Source organism: Gymnoscopelus microlampas (genome assembly GCF_963454915.1).
Source record: "Gymnoscopelus microlampas genome assembly, chromosome: 23".
Lineage (NCBI taxonomy): Eukaryota > Metazoa > Chordata > Actinopteri > Myctophiformes > Myctophidae > Gymnoscopelus > Gymnoscopelus microlampas.
Genome location: NC_139960.1, coordinates 20,594,310 through 20,614,942, shown reverse-complemented (window position 1 = coordinate 20,614,942; position 20,633 = coordinate 20,594,310). Strand labels below are relative to the sequence as shown.

At 40.3% G+C, this 20,633-nt stretch overlaps 1 protein-coding gene across 1 annotated transcript in view; it reads left to right on the top strand.

Annotated features, from left to right (window-relative positions):
* The first annotated feature begins 19,303 nt into the window (after positions 1-19,303).
* usp6nl (USP6 N-terminal like) overlaps positions 19,304-20,633 on the top strand; it is a 65,165-nt gene continuing 63,835 nt past the window's right edge. Inside the window, exon 1 of the mRNA XM_084050534.1 lies at positions 19,304-19,519. The gene's annotated coding sequence lies outside the window, so the exon portion shown is untranslated. The remainder of the gene's footprint in view (positions 19,520-20,633) is intronic.

Below are 20,633 nucleotides of genomic sequence, written 5' to 3'. Positions count from 1 at the left end.
ATATTAACTTTTCTATATCTTGAATTTTTCATGTTCAACAGAGGAACATAACGATATTTCCATATTTATGAGTTGCCTTTATGGCTGTGGATTATGCCTTTTAAAGGGGCTAATTTAAAACAACAACTTTCTTTGTACACACTACCAGTAACAACTGAACTCAAACTTTAAAGGAACAAGTTTTCATCGCCTGCTTTGAATTTCTTTTTTACATTTCCCTGTGGATTTCACAAAGCTACTGAGAAACTAAAACAACTGAGAATAGAATTCTAAATAAAATCCCTCTTTGGTGCGCAGGTTATTAAATTATAGTGTTGATCAAAGGAAGAACTGCCAGAGTTGTCTTCACAATTTCCCTGTATTCCTTTGAAGAGACAAAATGACTCATTCTACTTTGTTAGACAAATTATTCATTGGATTGTTATGCTTATGCTTATACTGGCAGTATGAAAAAGTAAAACAAAGTACTAGGCATAGTAGGCATAGATACTAGGAGGCTATATTTAGACTTAAACATTCAGTATGGCTCTCTTCAAATATTTAGGCAATACAATGCTGCCACCTAGTGATTATAGTGGGAAATAAAGCCAGATGCAATGACCTCTGAAACAAATCCTTACATCTGTGGTTCTCAACCTGTGGGTCAGGGATTTGGGAGGGGGGGGGGGGGTCCCCAGATACAGTTGAGGGACAATTTAAGGTCTTTTAAGACCTTTTTAATACCTAAAAAAAGAGAAAAAGACCATTACTGCATCAAAAGTAATCAACAAACTACACTATAACTATACTATTCTATACTATAAACTGGTCAAACTACTGACAACCAAGTTGTCAAATATTTTTTTTAAAGCGGCCAAATTGTCAAATAATAAAAAAGCTTGCAGCGTGAGGCGTAGTGAGCTTGTAGATCTGCTATTTTCACAATATTTATCTGTGGAACTGAGTCAAACTGAATGTAATGCCTCAACTCCTACAATTCCAAGTGCTTGTCAAGGTGGGGGGTCCCCTGTTCAAATATTCTTTTGGGGGGTCACGGCCTGAAAAGGTTGAGAACCACTGCCTTCCATTACTCATTGTAACTGAGCACTTCACACGTGTTCATCTAGGTCAGTAGTCAGTGGCCTGCAAATACTTCTGAATTTAGTTAGAGACATCTGAAGGATTGTCCATTTTGGACAACTCAACTCAGACTCTATGGCAAACGTGAGCATGGGTATTACACATCCCACTGATATAGGCCTACAGCCAGGGCCATAATGTTAATACTAAGTAAATACTATGTAGATACTAAGTGAATACTAAGTGGATACTAAGTGAATACTATGTGGATACTATGTGAATACTAAGTGGACACTAAGTGGATTCTAAGTGAATACTATGTGGATACTATGTGGATACTATGTGAATACTAAGTGGATACTAAGTGACTATGTGGTTACTATGTGAATACTAAGTGGACACTAAGTCAGGCCCCTCACCAGAAAATCTCCTTATTTTTCACTCTCTAAAGTTGGCAGGTATGGTCAGTGGTTCTCAACCTTTTTTGAGCTCTGGACCTCTAGCATATTTCAAACAATCCTCAAGGACCACCAGCCACCCCATCCCACCTGCCACCTCCCCATAATGTGAAAACATTATACGTATAAACGGTAGGCCATATATGAAGGCATAACACATTAATTTCTATTTTATTTATACTTTTTTATTAATCTACAACATTAATTATCTTAAAGCCAGATTTATGCTTAGTTGCGATGCATTGTGAGCTTGTAGATCGGCTTTTGGTGCACGACTCGCCATGCAACAAAGTCACAGATTCATGTATTCATTCATACTTACATCTTGTATTACATTCATGAGTTTGTACGTGCTGGGTTGTATCAGTCAATGTTGAGTACTTTTAGAATTAGGATAATATTGATATCTGGTGCTGGATAGGGAACATAAATGAGCACCTGTCTTAGTTACTCTTAGTAATTATCCAACAAGTGACATTTCTCTGCTCTCTGCCTAGCTGATGAACTTCATGTAAATGTCTTGAGTAAAATAACACACAGTGCTTGCCTGAGTGTTGTTGCAGCATGGACTTCTGCTGTGCAGTGTGGGTGGAACTGATTTAGAATCTGTTGCAGACACCACCACCACAATCAGCAGCCTAATAGACCATGAAATCAACACACACAGCAGGGCGAAAGCACAGAAATGTAGCCTGTCCCTCGCATTGGCCAGTTAACATCGTCAGGTGTAACATTGGGGTAACAAATAGGGTCATAACACCTGGCACTGACATGGTAAGTGGCACTGTATGAAATAATAATACAAAATATCACATTGCATGTTCTGCCACCGAACTACTCCCAGATGGATCTCCAAACAGAACAGAGTGCTCTCTATGGTAACAAGCTTATTGATTTCGCAGACCAACGCTTCATTAAAATTGGATGTTTGTTTGTGCGTTCCACGGTGTGCTCCTTAGATTCATTTTCTGATTGAGTGGGGCTGTGCGTCATCGACAACTGACTGGCATGCTCGACAAATGAACACAACAAGCAGCAAATGAATAAATCAATCAACTCTCTCCCTGATGGAATGTCTGCTGTTCTACCAATGCCATGCTTCACCTTGTTGGAGGAAGCCAATAGGCCCACCCAGATACTGTGGATCAGAGGTCTTCAACAGGGGGTCCTGGACCCCTCGGGGGTCCTCAGAGTTACTACAGGGGGGACGCCAAATCCTTGTGTGATAGTATTTTTCTTTTTGCGCTATGAGCTTGTAGATCTGCTATTTTAAAAAAATCGTGACATTTTTTGCTAATCTTTGAATATAATAAATGTTTTAAACGCAAATCTTTACTCAAAGGTGAACCACTGATCTATACGTTTTTCAGAAAACTATTTTTTAAACATGCAACCTTGTATCTGTTGCCTTTGCAAGTGACAAGTATCGGCCTTGGTGTCATCCAACACAAGCACTCAATGATACAGTGTGCCAGAGGGCTCACCTCCTGCTCTGTATAAACACTGCTCTTTCTAAAGTAAATACTCTAGCCCGGTGCTGTATCCAGGACTCATTATATACTCTGGGTGTGTATTAAAGTCTTCTCCAGGGGACTGCCTCCCTGCCTGCCTTGCATGCGTTCAGAAATGAAACGCAAAACAGTAGCCTAAACGCAATCAGGTTGAGCTAAAGCTGTAGTTAGACAGTATAGCCTGTGGTGTGTTTACTGGAACTGAAACACTAATAAATAGAGATTTTCAGAGCCAGGAAGATTATTTTCTGTTATTCTATTCTGTTCTGTTCAGTTCTGTTCAGTTCTGTTCTGTTCTGTTCTGTTCTGTTCTGTTCTGTTCTGTTCTGTTCTGTTCTGTTCTGCCAACCAGTATTATTTATTTCTGAATTTCTGCCCACAGTGGTCTAGCTGACATTTGTTTTTTTAACTACTGTATGACATAATTTCTTCTGACATTATGACTTTATAAAGTATTCCCATGTGAATGTAGGAGCTGAACTAAAATACAAGCTGAACTCCTTATTGCATCAACTCCTCCAAGGAACAGGCCAAGTGATGTAGTTGGCAGTTTTTTACTGAAGAAAGGGTGAAAACAGACAATTAGACAATAAGCATAAATAAAATGTACAATTATCATTATTAATCATAATCTTTACAAGAAATCAAGTCAAGTATACATCATTATTTTTTATCTTACAGTGGTGGCAGGTAAATGGGTGGATAAGATACTGTATTTTTTACATTTTCTCATGCTTTTAACCACTTGAACCTAACATTCGCCAAAAATAGCCGATCTACAAGCTTGCGACGCGTTATGAGCTGGTATATCGGCTATTTTTGGCAAAGAGATTTGGTGTAGGGTAGAGACGGAAAAAGCATTCCAAGTACAGTTGTAACTCAGGTCTGTTTACCAAGAATAGAGGGTTTAAGTGGTTAAGTAACTGTTTAGCTTCCAGCAGGTTACCTACATACATAATTATTTTCTCTTATAGGTTTCCATCTTAAGCAGTTAAGTATTTCTTTCTCACTGGTGTCTTCCATGTGTAGTAACTGGTACTAACACTCCCACTTGTGGAGAGGGGCAGGAGGAACCTCTAAGTTCTTAGAACAGGGGTCTTCAACAGGGGGTCCGGGACTCCCAGGGAGTCCTCAGACAGGGGAGCCACCAAATCTTTGTGATAGGAACTTTTTTTCTGAGGAGGACTTTATCCAAACATAGCATATTGTGAGCTTGTAGATCAGCTATTGTCGGCAAAGGGGTTTGGTGTAGACTTGTATAGTCTACCCTACGTGTAGAGGGAAAAAAGTTCACTTAAATGTCTGAAAAATGCACATTGACATGAATCCAACACTGATATAGTGCTGTCCAACAATTTTATGAAGCTATCTATGAAATCTTTGAAAAACTTTAATCTGCAACACAATGTTATACAATATGTAGTGGGGGGTCCCTGCTTCATCTCTCAGCTAGGGGGTCCTTGGGCTGAAAAACGTTGAAGACCCCTGTCTTAGAATGTTCAACCAGGTGTAATATGACCAACTATTTCTCCCCTGACCAGGAACAATTTACAAGAGGCATTTTGTACAAAAATAGGACATACTTTTATTACAAACAGAAACAGTACACATGAATTCTATTTGGTTAAAAATACCAGGGCATGTTTAACCAAAGAGTAAGGCAAGATTACTTGATGAAGATACAATGTTAAGATTTCTCTGATGAAATGACAGGATACAATGTTGAAGATTACTCGGTAGCACTTTACAATAATGACCCGTTATAAAGCATTTATAAATGTTTATAAGTAGTTTGTAGACTATTAACAAATCATTAACAATCTGTTTGTTGACATTCGTAAATGATTACTAAAACCTTTATAACTACAGTTACAAATAATTTGTAAAGTATTAGTAAGTAGTGAACTATTCATGAATAAGCCATTTATGTACATCTGCAAAAGATTATTAAATCATTTGTAACGACCCATTCTAAAGCATTTATAAACGTTTATAAGTAGTTTGTAGACTATTAACAAATCATTAACAACCTGTTTGTTGACATTCGTAAATGATTACTAAAACCTTTATAACTACAGTTACAAATCATTTGTAAAGTATTAGTAAGTAGTGAACTATTCATGAATAAGCCATTTATATACATCTGTAAAAGATTATTAAATCATTTGTAACGACCCATTCTAAAGCATTTATAAACGTTTATAAGCAGTTTGTAGACTATTAACAAATCATTAACAACCTGTTTATTGACATTCGTAAATGATTACTAAAACCTTTATAACTACGGTTACAAATCATCTATAAAGTAACTATTCATGAATAAGCCATGTATAATACATCTGTAAATGATTATTAAATCATTTGTAACTGATGTTACATAATATATACAAGCTATTGGTAGCTTGTTCATGTTTAACATATGCTTTGTTAAACATTCCTAAAGTATCTATAAATCCTTAGTACATGTTATTATGTGCCCTATAGTAAAGTGAAGACAGTTCATCATTTAGAACTGTCTGTTAATGTGTTTGTTCATGTTTAACATGCTTTGTAAAACATTCCTAAAATATCTGTAAATCCTTTGTACATGTCATTATGTGCCCTACAGTAAAGTGAAGACAGTTCATCATTTATGACTGTCTGTTAATGTGGACTTTCTCCTTACCTGTTGCAAACTACCTGGCTTTCATGAATGCAGACACCAAACAATTACTAGAATTATCATTCATGTTAAGCAAATGATGCGTAAGACATTCGTAAAGAGTATGTAAACCATTTGTGGTGTTAGGGACCAAAAAAGTCACTACAAAGTACTACCAATCAACTCTAAATTGCCTGAAACGTACTCCTAACAGGTTTTTGGGGGGACGATTTTGGCCTCCACACTTAGTGATTATTTCGGATTTAACTTTCGTTTCGGTGGTGACCAACTTTCGTTTCGGTAGTTTGATTACAAAATGTAAGTTGTGTAAAAAATAATCTGACTATACTAAGTTGTTATTTGTTTGTTTAAGTCAGGCTATACTCTAGTCAGAGTCATAAGTTTACAAAATGTACTAAAGTACAGTGAATGTCTGTGCGGTTCGTCTTCATCACTGAAAATAACGTACATGTAAACTGATGTCATGTGCAGTTGGGGTGAAGAAACACAACCATTTCACTACTAATAATACCTATTTGATTTGACATGCTGACTTGCTGCTGTAGCTGAGGCTTGAACCTGTTACCTGCGGCTCACTAGTCAGTGACTCTATCCATTCACCTACAGCTGTTTCCTTGGAATCTGCGGTTCTGAAACGTTTTGTTGTCAACCCCTCAAATTGACATGTATTTGGGCAGTGGACCCCAATGTGAAAAGATTTATATTTATGCTGTAACACATTTTTTTAAAGTTATTTGTCTTGTTTGTAGTTAAAGTCAAAGCACCAGGAAGGCTGTACTTGTCAGCCATCTGTTAGCTCAATGGGTTGAGACGCAGTATTCATGATCCAGAGGCCATGAGTTCAAATCCCATTGATGTCTTTCCTATGATTCTTTCCTTTGCAGACTGGCTTCCAGAAGATCAACTGAAAACTACCAGGAAGGCTATATTTGTCATCCAACTGTTAGCTCAATGGGTTGAGACGCAGTATACATGATCCAGAGGCCATGAGTTCAAATCCCATTGATGTCTTTCCTTTGCAGACTGGCTTCCAGAAGATCAACTGAAAACTACCAGGAAGGCTGTACTTGTCAGCCATCTGTTAGCTCAATGGGTTGAGACGCAGTATTCATGATCCAGAGGCCATGAGTTCAAATCCCATTGATGTCTTTCCTATGATTCTTTCCTTTGCAGACTGGCTTCCAGAAGATCAACTGAAAACTTCCAGGAAGGCTATATTTGTCATCCAACTGTTAGCTCAATGGGTTGAGACGCAGTATACATGATCCAGAGGCCATGAGTTCAAATCCCATTGATGTCTTTCCTATGATTCTTTCCTTTGCAGACTGGCTTCCAGAAGATCAACTGAAAACTACCAGGAAGGCTGTACTTGTCAGCCATCTGTTAGCTCAATGGGTTGAGACGCAGTATTCATGATCCAGAGGCCATGAGTTCAAATCCCATTGATGTCTTTCCTATGATTCTTTCCTTTGCAGACTGGCTTCCAGAAGATCAACTGAAAACTACCAGGAAGGCTGTACTCGTCAGCCATCTGTTAGCTCAATGGGTTGACACGCAGTATTCATGATCCAGAGGCCATGAGTTCAAATCCCATTGATGTCTTTCCTATGATTCTTTCCTTTGCAGACTGGCTTCCAGAAGATCAACTGAAAACTACCAGGAAGGCTGTATTTGTCAGCCATCTGTTAACTCAATGGGTTGAGACGCAGAATACATGATCCAGAGGCCATGAGTTCAAATCCCACTGGTGTCTTTACTGTGATGCTTCCCTTTGCAGACTAACTTCTAGAAAAACAAGTTAAAACCACCAGAAAACCTGTAACTCTCAGCCAACAGCATAGCTCAACTGGTAGAGCGTCTGTCCAATAACATGACTTGACTTGACTTGAGTGGGTTCGATTCCCACTCGAGTCAAGTGTCCCCGGTAACTTGGGGCAACGGATAAATTGACTGATATCCTTAGTGATGCTTCCCTTTGCAGACTAACTTCTAGAAAAACAAGTTAAAACCACCAGAAAACCTGTAACTCTCAGCCTACAGCATAGCTCGACTGGTAGAGCGTCTGTCCAATAACATGACTTGACTTGACTTGAGTGGGTTAGATTCCCACTTGAGTCAAGTGTCCCCGGTATCTTGGGGCAACGGATAAATTGACTGATATCCTTAGTGATGCTTCCCTTTGCAGACTAACTTCTAGAAAAACAAGTTAAAACCACCAGGAAACCTGTAACTCTCAGCCAACAGCATAGCTCGACTGGTAGAGCGTCTGTCCAATAACATGACTTGACTTGACTTGAGTGGATTCGATTCCCACTCGAGTCAAGTGTCCCCGGTAACTTTGGGCAACGGATAAATTGACTGATATCTTAACTTGTTTTCTAGAAGTTAGTCTGCAAAGGGAAGCATCACTAAGGATATCAGTCAATTTATCCGTTGCCCCAAGATACCGGGGACACTTGACTCAAGTGGGAATCTAACCCACTCAAGTCAAGTCAAGTCATGTTATTGGACAGACGCTCTACCAGTCGAGCTATGCTGTAGGCTGAGAGTTACAGGTTTTCTGGTGGTTTTAACTTGTTTTTCTAGAAGTTAGTCTGCAAAGGGAAGCATCACTAAGGATATCAGTCAATTTATCCGTTGCCCCAAGTTACCGGGGACACTTGACTCGAGTGGGAATCGAACCCACTCAAGTCAAGTCAAGTCAAGTCATGTTATTGGACAGACGCTCTACCAGTTGAGCTATGCTGTTGGCTGAGAGTTACAGGTTTTCTGGTGGTTTTAACTTGTTTTTCTAGAAGTTAGTCTGCAAAGGGAAGCATCACAGTAAAGACACCAGTGGGATTTGAACTCATGGCCTCTGGATCATGTATTCTGCGTCTCAACCCATTGAGTTAACAGATGGCTGACAAGTACAGCCTTCCTGGTAGTTTTCAGTTGATCTTCTGGAAGCCAGTCTGCAAAGGAAAGAATCATAGGAAAGACATCAATGGGATTTGAACTCATGGCCTCTGGATCATGAATACTGCGTCTCAACCCATTGAGCTAACAGATGAATGACGAGTACAGCCTTCCTGGTAGTTTTCAGTTGATCTTCTGGAAGCCAGTCTGCAAAGGAAAGAATCATAGGAAAGACATCAATGGGATTTGAACTCATGGCCTCTGGATCATGAATACTGCGTCTCAACCCATTGAGCTAACAGATGGCTGACGAGTACAGCCTTCCTGGTAGTTTTCAGTTGATCTTCTGGAAGCCAGTCTGCAAAGGAAAGAATCATAGGAAAGACATCAATGGGATTTGAACTCATGGCCTCTGGATCATGAATACTGCGTCTCAACCCATTGAGCTAACAGATAGCTGACAAGTACAGCCTTCCTGGTAGTTTTCAGTTGATCTTCTGGAAGCCAGTCTGCAAAGGAAAGAATCATAGGAAAGACATCAATGGGATTTGAACTCATGGCCTCTGGATCATGTATACTGCGTCTCAACCCATTGAGCTAACAGTTGGATGACAAATATAGCCTTCCTGGAAGTTTTCAGTTGATCTTCTGGAAGCCAGTCTGCAAAGGAAAGAATCATAGGAAAGACATCAATGGGATTTGAACTCATGGCCTCTGGATCATGAATACTGCGTCTCAACCCATTGAGCTAACAGATGGCTGACAAGTACAGCCTTCCTGGTAGTTTTCAGTTGATCTTCTGGAAGCCAGTCTGCAAAGGAAAGAATCATAGGAAAGACATCAATGGGATTTGAACTCATGGCCTCTGGATCATGTATACTGCGTCTCAACCCATTGAGTTAACAGATGGCTGACAAGTACAGCCTTCCTGGTAGTTTTCAGTTGATCTTCTGGAAGCCAGTCTGCAAAGGAAAGAATCATAGGAAAGACATCAATGGGATTTGAACTCATGGCCTCTGGATCATGAATACTGCGTCTCAACCCATTGAGCTAACAGATGGCTGACGAGTACAGCCTTCCTGGTAGTTTTCAGTTGATCTTCTGGAAGCCAGTCTGCAAAGGAAAGAATCATAGGAAAGACATCAATGGGATTTGAACTCATGGCCTCTGGATCATGAATACTGCGTCTCAACCCATTGAGCTAACAGATGGCTGACGAGTACAGCCTTCCTGGTAGTTTTCAGTTGATCTTCTGGAAGCCAGTCTGCAAAGGAAAGAATCATAGGAAAGACATCAATGGGATTTGAACTCATGGCCTCTGGATCATGAATACTGCGTCTCAACCCATTGAGCTAACAGATAGCTGACAAGTACAGCCTTCCTGGTAGTTTTCAGTTGATCTTCTGGAAGCCAGTCTGCAAAGGAAAGAATCATAGGAAAGACATCAATGGGATTTGAACTCATGGCCTCTGGATCATGTATACTGCGTCTCAACCCATTGAGCTAACAGTTGGATGACAAATATAGCCTTCCTGGAAGTTTTCAGTTGATCTTCTGGAAGCCAGTCTGCAAAGGAAAGAATCATAGGAAAGACATCAATGGGATTTGAACTCATGGCCTCTGGATCATGAATACTGCGTCTCAACCCATTGAGCTAACAGATGGCTGACAAGTACAGCCTTCCTGGTAGTTTTCAGTTGATCTTCTGGAAGCCAGTCTGCAAAGGAAAGAATCATAGGAAAGACATGAATGGGATTTGAACTCATGGCCTCTGGATCATGTATACTGCGTCTCAACCCATTGAGCTAACAGATAGCTGACAAGTACAGCCTTCCTGGTAGTTTTCAGTTGATCTTCTGGAAGCCAGTCTGCAAAGGAAAGAATCATAGGAAAGACATCAATGGGATTTGAACTCATGGCCTCTGGATCATGTATACTGCGTCTCAACCCATTGAGCTAACAATTGGATGACAAATATAGCCTTCCTGGAAGTTTTCAGTTGATCTTCTTGAAGCCAGTCTGCAAAGGAAAGAATCATAGGAAAGACATCAATGGGATTTGAACTCATGGCCTCTGGATCATGAATACTGCGTCTCAACCCATTGAGCTAACAGATGGCTGACAAGTACAGCCTTCCTGGTAGTTTTCACTTGATCTTCTGGAAGCCAGTCTGCAAAGGAAAGAATCATAGGAAAGACATCAATGGGATTTGAACTCATGGCCTCTGGATCATGTATACTGCGTCTCAACCCATTGAGCTAACAGTTGGATGACAAATATAGCCTTCCTGGTAGTTTTCAGTTGATCTTCTGGAAGCCAGTCTGCAAAGGAAAGAATCATAGGAAAGACATCAATGGGATTTGAACTCATGGCCTCTGGATCATGAATACTGCGTCTCAACCCATTGAGCTAACAGATGGCTGACGAGTACAGCCTTCCTGGTGCTTTGACTTTAACTACAAACAAGACAAATAACTTTAAAAAAATGTGTTACAGCATAAATATAAATCTTTTTCATGGGGGGCCCTGACACTACATCTTTTCACATTGGGGTCCACTGCCCAAATACATGTCAATTTGAGGGGTTGACAACAAAACGTTTCAGAACCGCAGATTCCAAGGAAATAGCTGTAGGTGAATGGATAGAGTCACTGACTAGTGAGCTGCAGGTAACAGGTTCAAGCCTCAGCTACAGCAGCAAGTCAGGATGTCAAATCAAATAGGTATTATTAGGAGTGAAATGGTTGTGTTTCTTCACCCCAACTGCACATGATATCAGTTTACATGTATGTTATTTTCAGTGATGATGACAAACCGCACAGACGTTCACTGTACTTTAGTACATTTTGTAAACTTATGACTCTGAGTAGAGTATAGCCTGACTTAAACAAACAAATAACAACTTAGTATAGTCAGATTATTTTTTACACAACTTACATTTTGTAATCAAACTACCGAAACGAAAGTTGGTCACCACCGAAACGAAAGTTAAATCCGAAATAAACACTAAGTGTGGAGGCCAAAATCGTCCCCCCAAAAACCTGTTAGGAGTACGTTTCAGGCAATTTAGAGTTGATTGGTAGTACTTTGTAGTGACTTTTTTTTCCCGTTTCGGTAGTGACGAAAAGTGACGAGTGACGAAAACAGAAAAAAAATTGTTCCCCCAAAAACCTGTTAGGAGCACGTTTCATGCAATTTAAAGCTGATTGGTAGTGATTTTTTTGTGATTTTTTTTTTCCGTTTCGGTAGTGACGACTTAGTTGGGTCATTTATGGCACTTCCGTGACCGCGGAGAGCGAAGGTCCGTTTCTCAATGGATTTGTCATCTAGGAGGGTTATTAAACAAATTTAGCCGGGGTGTCTTTTTTAAAACGGCGGGGAAAATTTGTGGGAGACCAAAATCCAAAATGGCTGCCGTGAAAATGAACTTTTTAATGGTTTGACCTACAATGATGCACAATACATGGTTTCAGAGCTTATTTTGGTCAAGGAATACATATATGGTGTTTATATAATGATTTGACCTATTGTCGACCTTCAAATGCAAGATGGCTGCCAATTATGAGCTCCAAAAGGGAGTTTTTTCAAAATCGTCACAGAGCCTTCATATTAGGCTCAAATGAAAGCTCTGCTCATGATGAGTTGAATAATATACAGTATAAGTACACAGAAGTAATCTCTGAGGTCAATAAAGTCAATGTTTGTGTGTAAACAGCAGTTGCTGATTTGCGGTTTCCCATTAAATAGGGTAGGCTACTGAGAATATGGTGTCCAGTTCATCCCATCACATTTTCATAATGAACCAAAAATAAATGAGCTCTATAGCCTAACATAAAATAGTATTCTGTATGCAAAGCTAGAAAGGTTAGTTGCTTGAGGTGAATTTAAAGGTCAACTCATTTGTCACCCTTATTTTGTAGTATTGCTCCCAGTGTTTCCTGTCTGTCTTCCTTGCCTTGTCTAACCAGTCTTGTGATTTTGTCAGTGTTTCCACCTGTGTCCTCCTAGTCCCCCAGCCTATCCCAGTGTTGATTGTCAGTTGAGTTCACCTGTGTCCTGTTAGTCCCTGTATATTTAAGCCCTGTGTTTGCACTGTGGTCTTGTTGGTCTGTTGTCATGCGAGGTGAGGTTTTTAGTTGTTGTTCTTTGTGCTCAAGAATCTTGGACATTAGAGCGTCTGCCATTCCAGAGCCCTTGAATCGCTTGTAGATGGCATAGATGTAGGACATCAGCTGGTGGAAAGTTACGAGGATTGGGAGGATGTCCTTGAACATTAATGGATTCTCCGCCTTGAGCTGAGTGAACGTCTTGTAGGTGGGCAGGTGACCAACAAGAAAGGAGAATGGAATATTCTTCTGCCGCATGGCCTCCACATGTTTCACCATTATGTCATTCACCACTGACTTGCTTGGAGGTTCATTGTATGTTGTGTGGTAATTAGGCATGCTCTTGTTGGGTGGTGGATGACAGCAGGACTGGGCACCACTGTATCCTGGAACTCGCTGCTCTTCAGGTGGTGGTCTTCTGCCATGATTGTCTACACGAGACAGTGCATGTATTACAGAGCGAGCACGCTGCGGAGCTGACCCATCCACTGGTGGATCTACCCTGGGACAAGCAGGTGACTCACTCTTGCTACCAGGGGGGCATCTGTACTGGCAAACCTTTGTCAGTTCCGCACACTTCTGCTTTAGCTGTGCAGAGATTTCCTTCTTCTTGGTGAGCGTTTCAGCAGTCTCTTTGCCTGGTTTCTTTTCATAGCTCTCTGGCTGCATGTACATGACATTTGTTCGATGGACTGCTGTAGAGTCACCTGTCATAGTGTCAATCTTGCTTCTGCAAAGCTGATGCAGACACCGCTCTTGTGCAGAGTGTCTACCAGATCTTTACTCCTTGTCATGCCATGGACATTTACTCCCAGGTTGATAGCAGAGCTCCGCAGTGTGCTCGCTCTGTGATACATGCACTGTCTCGTGTAGACAATCATGGTACAAGACCACCACCTGAAGAGCAGCGAGTTCCAGGATACAGTGGTGCCCAGTCCTGCTGTCATCCACCACCCAACAAGAGCAAGCCTTATTACCACACAACATACAATGAACCTTCAAGTCAGTCAGTGGTGAATGACATCATGGTGGAACATGTGGAGGCCATGTGGCAGAAGAATATTCCATTCTCCTTTCTTGTTGGTGACCTGCCCACCTACAAGATGCTCACTGAGCTCAAGGCAGAGAATCCAGATATTTTCAAGGACATCCTCCCAATCCTCGTACCTTTCCACCAGCTGATGTCCTACAGTACATCTATGCCATCTACAAGCGATTCAAGGGCTCTGGAATGGCAGACACTCTGGTTACAGCAGGGGTAGTAGTGGAGGGGTTGGTAGACCAAGCACTACGAGGAAAGCACTACAGACAGGGCGTGCTGTGCATCCTGCTCTGGCGAGAGGTTCTTATCCAAAATCACTTCCAAGATTCTTGAGAGCAAAGAACAACGACTAAAAACCTCACATGACAAAGGTCTACAGACCAATAAGAACACAATGCAATCACAGGGCTTAAATAGACAGGGATTAACAGGACAAAGGTGAACTCAACTGACAATCAACACTGGGATAGGCTGGGGGACTAGGAGGACACAGGTGGAAACACTGACAAAATCACAAGACTGGTTAGACAAGGCAAGGAAGACAGACAGGAAACACTGGGAGCAATACTACAAAATAAGGGTGACACATGAGTTGACCTTTAAATTCACCTCAAGCAACAAACCTTTCTAGCTTTGCATACAGAATACTATTTTATGTTAGGCTATAGAGCTCATTTATTTTTGGTTAATTATGAAAATGTGATGGGATGAACTGGACACCATATTCTCAGTAGCCTACCCTATTTAATGGGAAACCGCAAATCAGCAACTGCTGTTTACACACAAACATTGACTTTATTGACCTCAGAGATTACTTCTGTGTACTTATACTGTATATTATTCAACTCATCATGAGCAGAGCTTTCATTTGAGCCTAATATGAAGGCTCTGTGACGATTTTGAAAAAACTCCCTTTTGGAGCTCATAATTGGCAGCCATCTTGCATTTGAAGGTCGACAATAGGTCAAATCATTATATAAACACCATATATGTATTCCTTGACCAAAATAAGCTCTGAAACCATGTATTGTGCATCATTGTAGGTCAAACCATTAAAAAGTTCATTTTCACGGCAGCCATTTTGGATTTTGGTCTCCCACAAATTTTCCCCGCCGTTTTAAAAAAGACACCCCGGCTAAATTTGTTTAATAACTCTCCTAGATGACAAATCCATTGAGAAACGGACCTTCGCTCTCCGCGGTCACGGAAGTGCCATAAATGACCCAACTAACTAGTGACGAGTGACGAAAACAGAAAAAAAATTGTTCCCCCAAAAACCTGTTAGGAGCACGTTTCAGGCAATTTAAAGCTGATTGGTAGTGATTTTTTGTGATTTTTTTTTTCCGTTTCGGTTGTGACGAAAAGTGACGAGTGACGAAAACAGAAAAACAATTGTTCCCCCAAAAATCTGTTAGGAGCACGTTTCAGGCAATTTAAAGCTGATTGGTAGTGATTTTTTTGTGATTTTTTTTCCCCGTTTCGGTAGTGACGAAAAGTGACGAGTGACGAAAACATTAAAAAAAATGTTCCCCCAAAAACCTGTTAGGAGCACGTTTCAGGCAATTTAAAGCTGATTGGTAGTGATTTTTTTGTGATTTTTTTTTTCCGTTTCGGTAGTGACGAAAAGTGACGAGTGACGAAAACAGAAAAAAAAATGTTCCCCCAAAAACCTGTTAGGAGCACGTTTCAGGCAATTTGATTTTTTTGTGATTTTTTTTTTCCGTTTCGGTAGTGACGAAAAGTGACGAGTGACGAAAATAGAAAACAAATTGTTCCCCCAAAAACCTGTTAGGAGCACGTTTCAGGCAATTTAAAGCTGATTGGTAGTGATTTTTTTGTGAATTTTTTTTTTCCGTTTCGGTAGTGACGAAAAGTGACAAGTGACGAAAACAGAAAAAAAAATGTTCCCCCAAAAACCTGTTAGGAGCACGTTTCAGGCAATTTAAAGCTGATTGGTAGTGATTTTTTTGTGATTTTTTTTTTCCGTTTCGGTAGTGACGAAAAGTGACGAGTGAAGAAAACAGAAAAAAAAATGTTCCCCCAAAAACCTGTTAGGAGCACGTTTCAGGCAATTTAAAGCTGATTGGTAGTGATTTTTTTGTGATTTTTTCCCCCCGTTTCGGTAGTGACGAAAAGTGACGAGTGAAGAAAACAGAAAAAAAAATGTTCCCCCAAAAACCTGTTAGGAGCACGTTTCAGGCAATTTAAAGCTGATTGGTAGTGATTTTTTTGTGAATTTTTTTTTCCGTTTCGGTAGTGACGAAAAGAGACGAGTGACGAAAACAGAAAAAAAAATTTTCCCCAAAAACCTGTTAGGAGCACGTTTCAGGCAATTTAAAGCTGATTGGTAGTGATTTTTTTGTGAATTTTTTTTTCCGTTTCGGTAGTGACGAAAAGTGACGAGTGACGAAAACAGAAAAAAAATTGTTCCCCCAAAAACCTGTTAGGAGCACGTTTCAGGCAATTTAAAGCTGATTGGTAGTGATTTTTTTGTGAATTTTTTTTTTCCGTTTCGGTAGTGACGAAAAGTGACGAGTGACGAAAACAGAACAAAAATTGTTCCCCCAAAAACCTGTTAGGAGCACGTTTCAGGCAATTTAAAGCTGATTGGTAGTGATTTTTTTGTGATTTTTTTTTTCCGTTTCGGTAGTGACGAAAAGTGACGAGTGACGAAAACAGAAAAAACATTGTTCCCCAAAAACCTGTTAGGAGCACGTTTCAGGCAATTTAAAGCTGATTGGTAGTGATTTTTTTGTGATTTTTTTTTTCCGTTTCGGTAGTGACGAAAAGTGACGAGTGACGAAAACAGAAAAAAATAAATTCCCCCAAAAACCTGTTAGGAGCACGTTTCAGGCAATTTAAAGCTGATTGGTAGTGCTTTTTTTGTGATTTTTTTTTTTCGTTTCGGTAGTGACGAAAAGTGACGAGTGACGAAAACAGAAAAAAAAAAATCCCCCAAAAACCTGTTAGGAGCACGTTTCAGGCTATTTAAAGCTGATTGGTGGTGATTTTTTTGTGATTTTTTTTCCCCGTTTCGGTAGTGACGAAAAGTGACGAGTGACGAAAACAGAAAAAAAAATGTTCCCCCAAAAACCTGTTAGGAGCACGTTTCATGCAATTTAAAGCTGATTGGTAGTGATTTTTTTGTGATTTTTTTTTTCCGTTTCGGTAGTGACGAAAAGTGACGAGTGACGAAAACAGAAAAAAAAATGTTCCCCCAAAAACCTGTTAGGAGCACGTTTCAGGCAATTTAAAGCTGATTGGTAGTGATTTTTTTGTGAATTTTTTTTTCCGTTTCGGTAGTGACGAAAAGTGACGAGTGACGAAAACAGAACAAAAATTGTTCCCCCAAAAACCTGTTAGGAGCACGTTTCAGGCAATTTAAAGCTGATTGGTAGTGATTTTTTTGTGATTTTTTTTTTCCGTTTCGGTAGTGACGAAAAGTGACGAGTGACGAAAACAGAAAAAACATTGTTCCCCAAAAACCTGTTAGGAGCACGTTTCAGGCAATTTAAAGCTGATTGGTAGTGATTTTTTTGTGATTTTTTTTTTCCGTTTCGGTAGTGACGAAAAGTGACGAGTGACGAAAACAGAAAAAAAAAAATACCCCCAAAAACCTGTTAGGAGCACGTTTCAGGCAATTTAAAGCTGATTGGTAGTGATTTTTTAGTGATTTTTTTCCCCCGTTTCGGTAGTGACGAAAAGTGCCGAGTGAAGAAAACAGAAAAAAAATTGTTCCCCCAAAAACCTGTTAGGAGCACGTTTCAGGCAATTTAAAGCTGATTGGTAGTGATTTTTTTGTGATTTTTTTTTTCCGTTTCGGTAGTGACGAAAAGTGACGAGTGACGAAAACAGAAAAAAAATTGTTCCCCCAAAAACCTGTTAGGAGCACGTTTCAGGCAATTTAAAGCTGATTGGTAGTGATTTTTTTGTGATTTTTTTTTTCCGTTTCGGTAGTGACGAAAAGTGACGAGTGACGAAAACAGAAAAAAAATTGTTCCCCCAAAAACCTGTTAGGAGCACGTTTCAGGCAATTTAAAGCTGATTGGTAGTGATTTTTTTGTGAATTTTTTTTCCCGTTTCGGTAGTGACGAAAAGTGATGAGTGACGAAAACAGAAAAAAAAATGTTCCCCCAAAAACCTGTTAGGAGCACGTTTCAGGCAATTTAAAGCTGATTGGTAGTGATTTTTTTGTGATTTTTTTTTTCCGTTTCGGTAGTGACGAAAAGTGACGAGTGACGAAAACAGAAAAAAAATTGTTCCCCCAAAAACCTGTTAGGAGCACGTTTCAGGCAATTTAAAGCTGATTGGTAGTGATTTTTTTAACACACACACACACACGCACGCACGCACGCACGCACGCACACACACACACACACACACACACACACACACACACACACACACACACACACACACACACACACACACACACACACACACACACACACACAGAGCACCTGGTAGAATATGACTTTTCAAGTCATTTCTTTCTTGTTTTTAGAATCCGCTGGCTGCAAAAAACTGTGGCCGTGCACAACCTGCGTTTAACAGCGGCCAGCCAACTTTTGGTGAGAGCGCGCCCTTACAAGTAAAAGTCCAGAATTCAAAATTTACTTGAGTAAAGGTACAAAAGTATTGGTATCAAAATATACTTGAGTTAAACGTTTTTTTTATGTATAAAATATATAAAAAATATTTTGAAAATAGCAGAAACTAACTAGTAACCAAAGTTTGCAAATAATTGTAGTGGAGTAAAGGTATAATGTTTGCCTCTGAGGTGTAGCGGAGTAGAAGTAAAAGTACTTAAAATTGGAAATACTCCAGTAAAAGATACCTCAAAATTTTACTTAAGTCCAGCACTTGAGTAAATGTACTTAGTTTACTTTACACCACTGCAAATAGCCATGTGGAGAGGAGTTTGCAAGCTTAACATCCATGCTATGTGAAGTGCTGGAATGGTTACCCAACAAGTTGTTGGATTGGCAACAACACACAGTAGTATCAAAAAAGGTTGATGTTTAGTTTGGATTTAATTGTAATCCAGTAAATTCCATATTATACATCTAAAACTTGATTTGATGTTTTGAGTAGGCCTATTGGCTATTATCTATTACATTTTAAATTGGCTTGTTCATCCAAAAGCTGTACAATGCTTGTTATTGTGCATAATGTAATATGTAAATGGATAAATTACACCTTACATTTATGCGCAAAAAACAATGAAATACAAATAAAAGCCATTTAACTGATTCAAATGGGCAAAGGCATTAGTTTAGAATGAAAGTAACTTTTGCAACTTAAAGTACATTTTGATACCAATATTTGGTACATTTTTAAAATGTTTAAAATGTATAGTTGTGACAGAGTATTTCTACATTGGTTGCGGTGCTGATGCTTTTACTTAAGTAACATTTTTTTTTGTACTTTCGTTTTTCCATCACTGCACTTGATGTGAAGGCGCTGAGACCAGCAGCCCATCGGGCGGCGCATTTCTACCTGGCGAGGCGTCAGGACAGATCAGATCAGATCAGATCCATGTCTCCACAACGTCCTGCAGCCAGTGCCAGTCTTTATTTCCCACACACACACACACACACACACACACACACACACACACACACAGTACACTTTGAGAAGAAGTGCTGAAGCTCAAGCTCAGGGACTTCCTGGCTGCTACGTTAACGTTACGGGACACACATTACAATGGATGTTTTCTAGAGCCGCCGCCGCGGCGATGATGATGTGATTAAGGCGGGTTGCGTCGAGCTTTGGAGACCAAGGTGAGGGTTTTTTTCTGCTTCCATTCGCCCGATTTATGAGAATGAAAGTTGACGATGTGGTGGATATTTTGTGCATCAGCCAGTGTAACGTTACGTTACTGCGGGAGGCTTGAATGACGCTTATTGCCCGTGTGGTGCCTCTTTGAGCCGTAAGTTTACACACACACGCACACACACACACACGCCGGGGTCGCTCGCGCTCCCGTGCGCGAGCCCGGTGTGCGTTTATAGCAGCGGTTGTTTATTTAACGTACTCGGTAATTGTTTTTATTTTTGCAAAACTTTATGCTTATTTGTATTCACCGAGGCCTAGCCAAACCCCCAGGCAGGCGGCCTAGTCTCCTCCCTCCCGCAGCAGTATCGATGTTGACGCACCGATCCTGGCCTCCCCATTGGCTGCAGCCGCGGCTCCCGCAGCTCCGGTTGGCTGGAGCGTCCCTTCACTCAATTGACGTGCTGCCTTGGGTCGGTGTTGCCATGTCCGATTATTATAAGCGACTTTTGGCTTGGTTTTTTTTGTGTACATTTTATTGTAAATATGATTGCCAAAACACAGTCAGTCGCCCCGGGCTTGCGTGTTTCTCTCATCAAGTCTGGCAACACTGCTTTGGGGGCTTTCAACATTTCTCATCTCTTGTAATTGACTTAAGGACATTATCAGTTGTAAAACAATCAGTTATTTAACTGTTAAAGTGGGTGGATATTAACGACGAGTCGCCCGTGCGTAAAATGCGTCTGGGGGGCGCTTCTTGTGTTTTCTATGTTCGATTCATTGATTGTATATACCCCCTCCTCCGCCCCGCTCTACCTCCCCCTCGTGTGTCTGCATCGCAGGAGGGATATAGAGTTACCTTAGTAGCAGTGTCTGTCTCTCTCAATCCTTCCTATCCCGCTACGGGATAATGCGGCTTATTATTGTATTCTGGACTTTACAGTTAGAAAACACAACACAACGTTTACATTGCCAAAGCAAGTGTCAAAATATGATGATGAGAAAAAAAAACTGTTTAAGAAAATGGTTAAAGTATATACAGTTCAGCATTGTGTTAAACAGGGCTATGGCACATTGCGTCGTTATATACATGCTATATACTGTATATACAGGGTGTAGCGG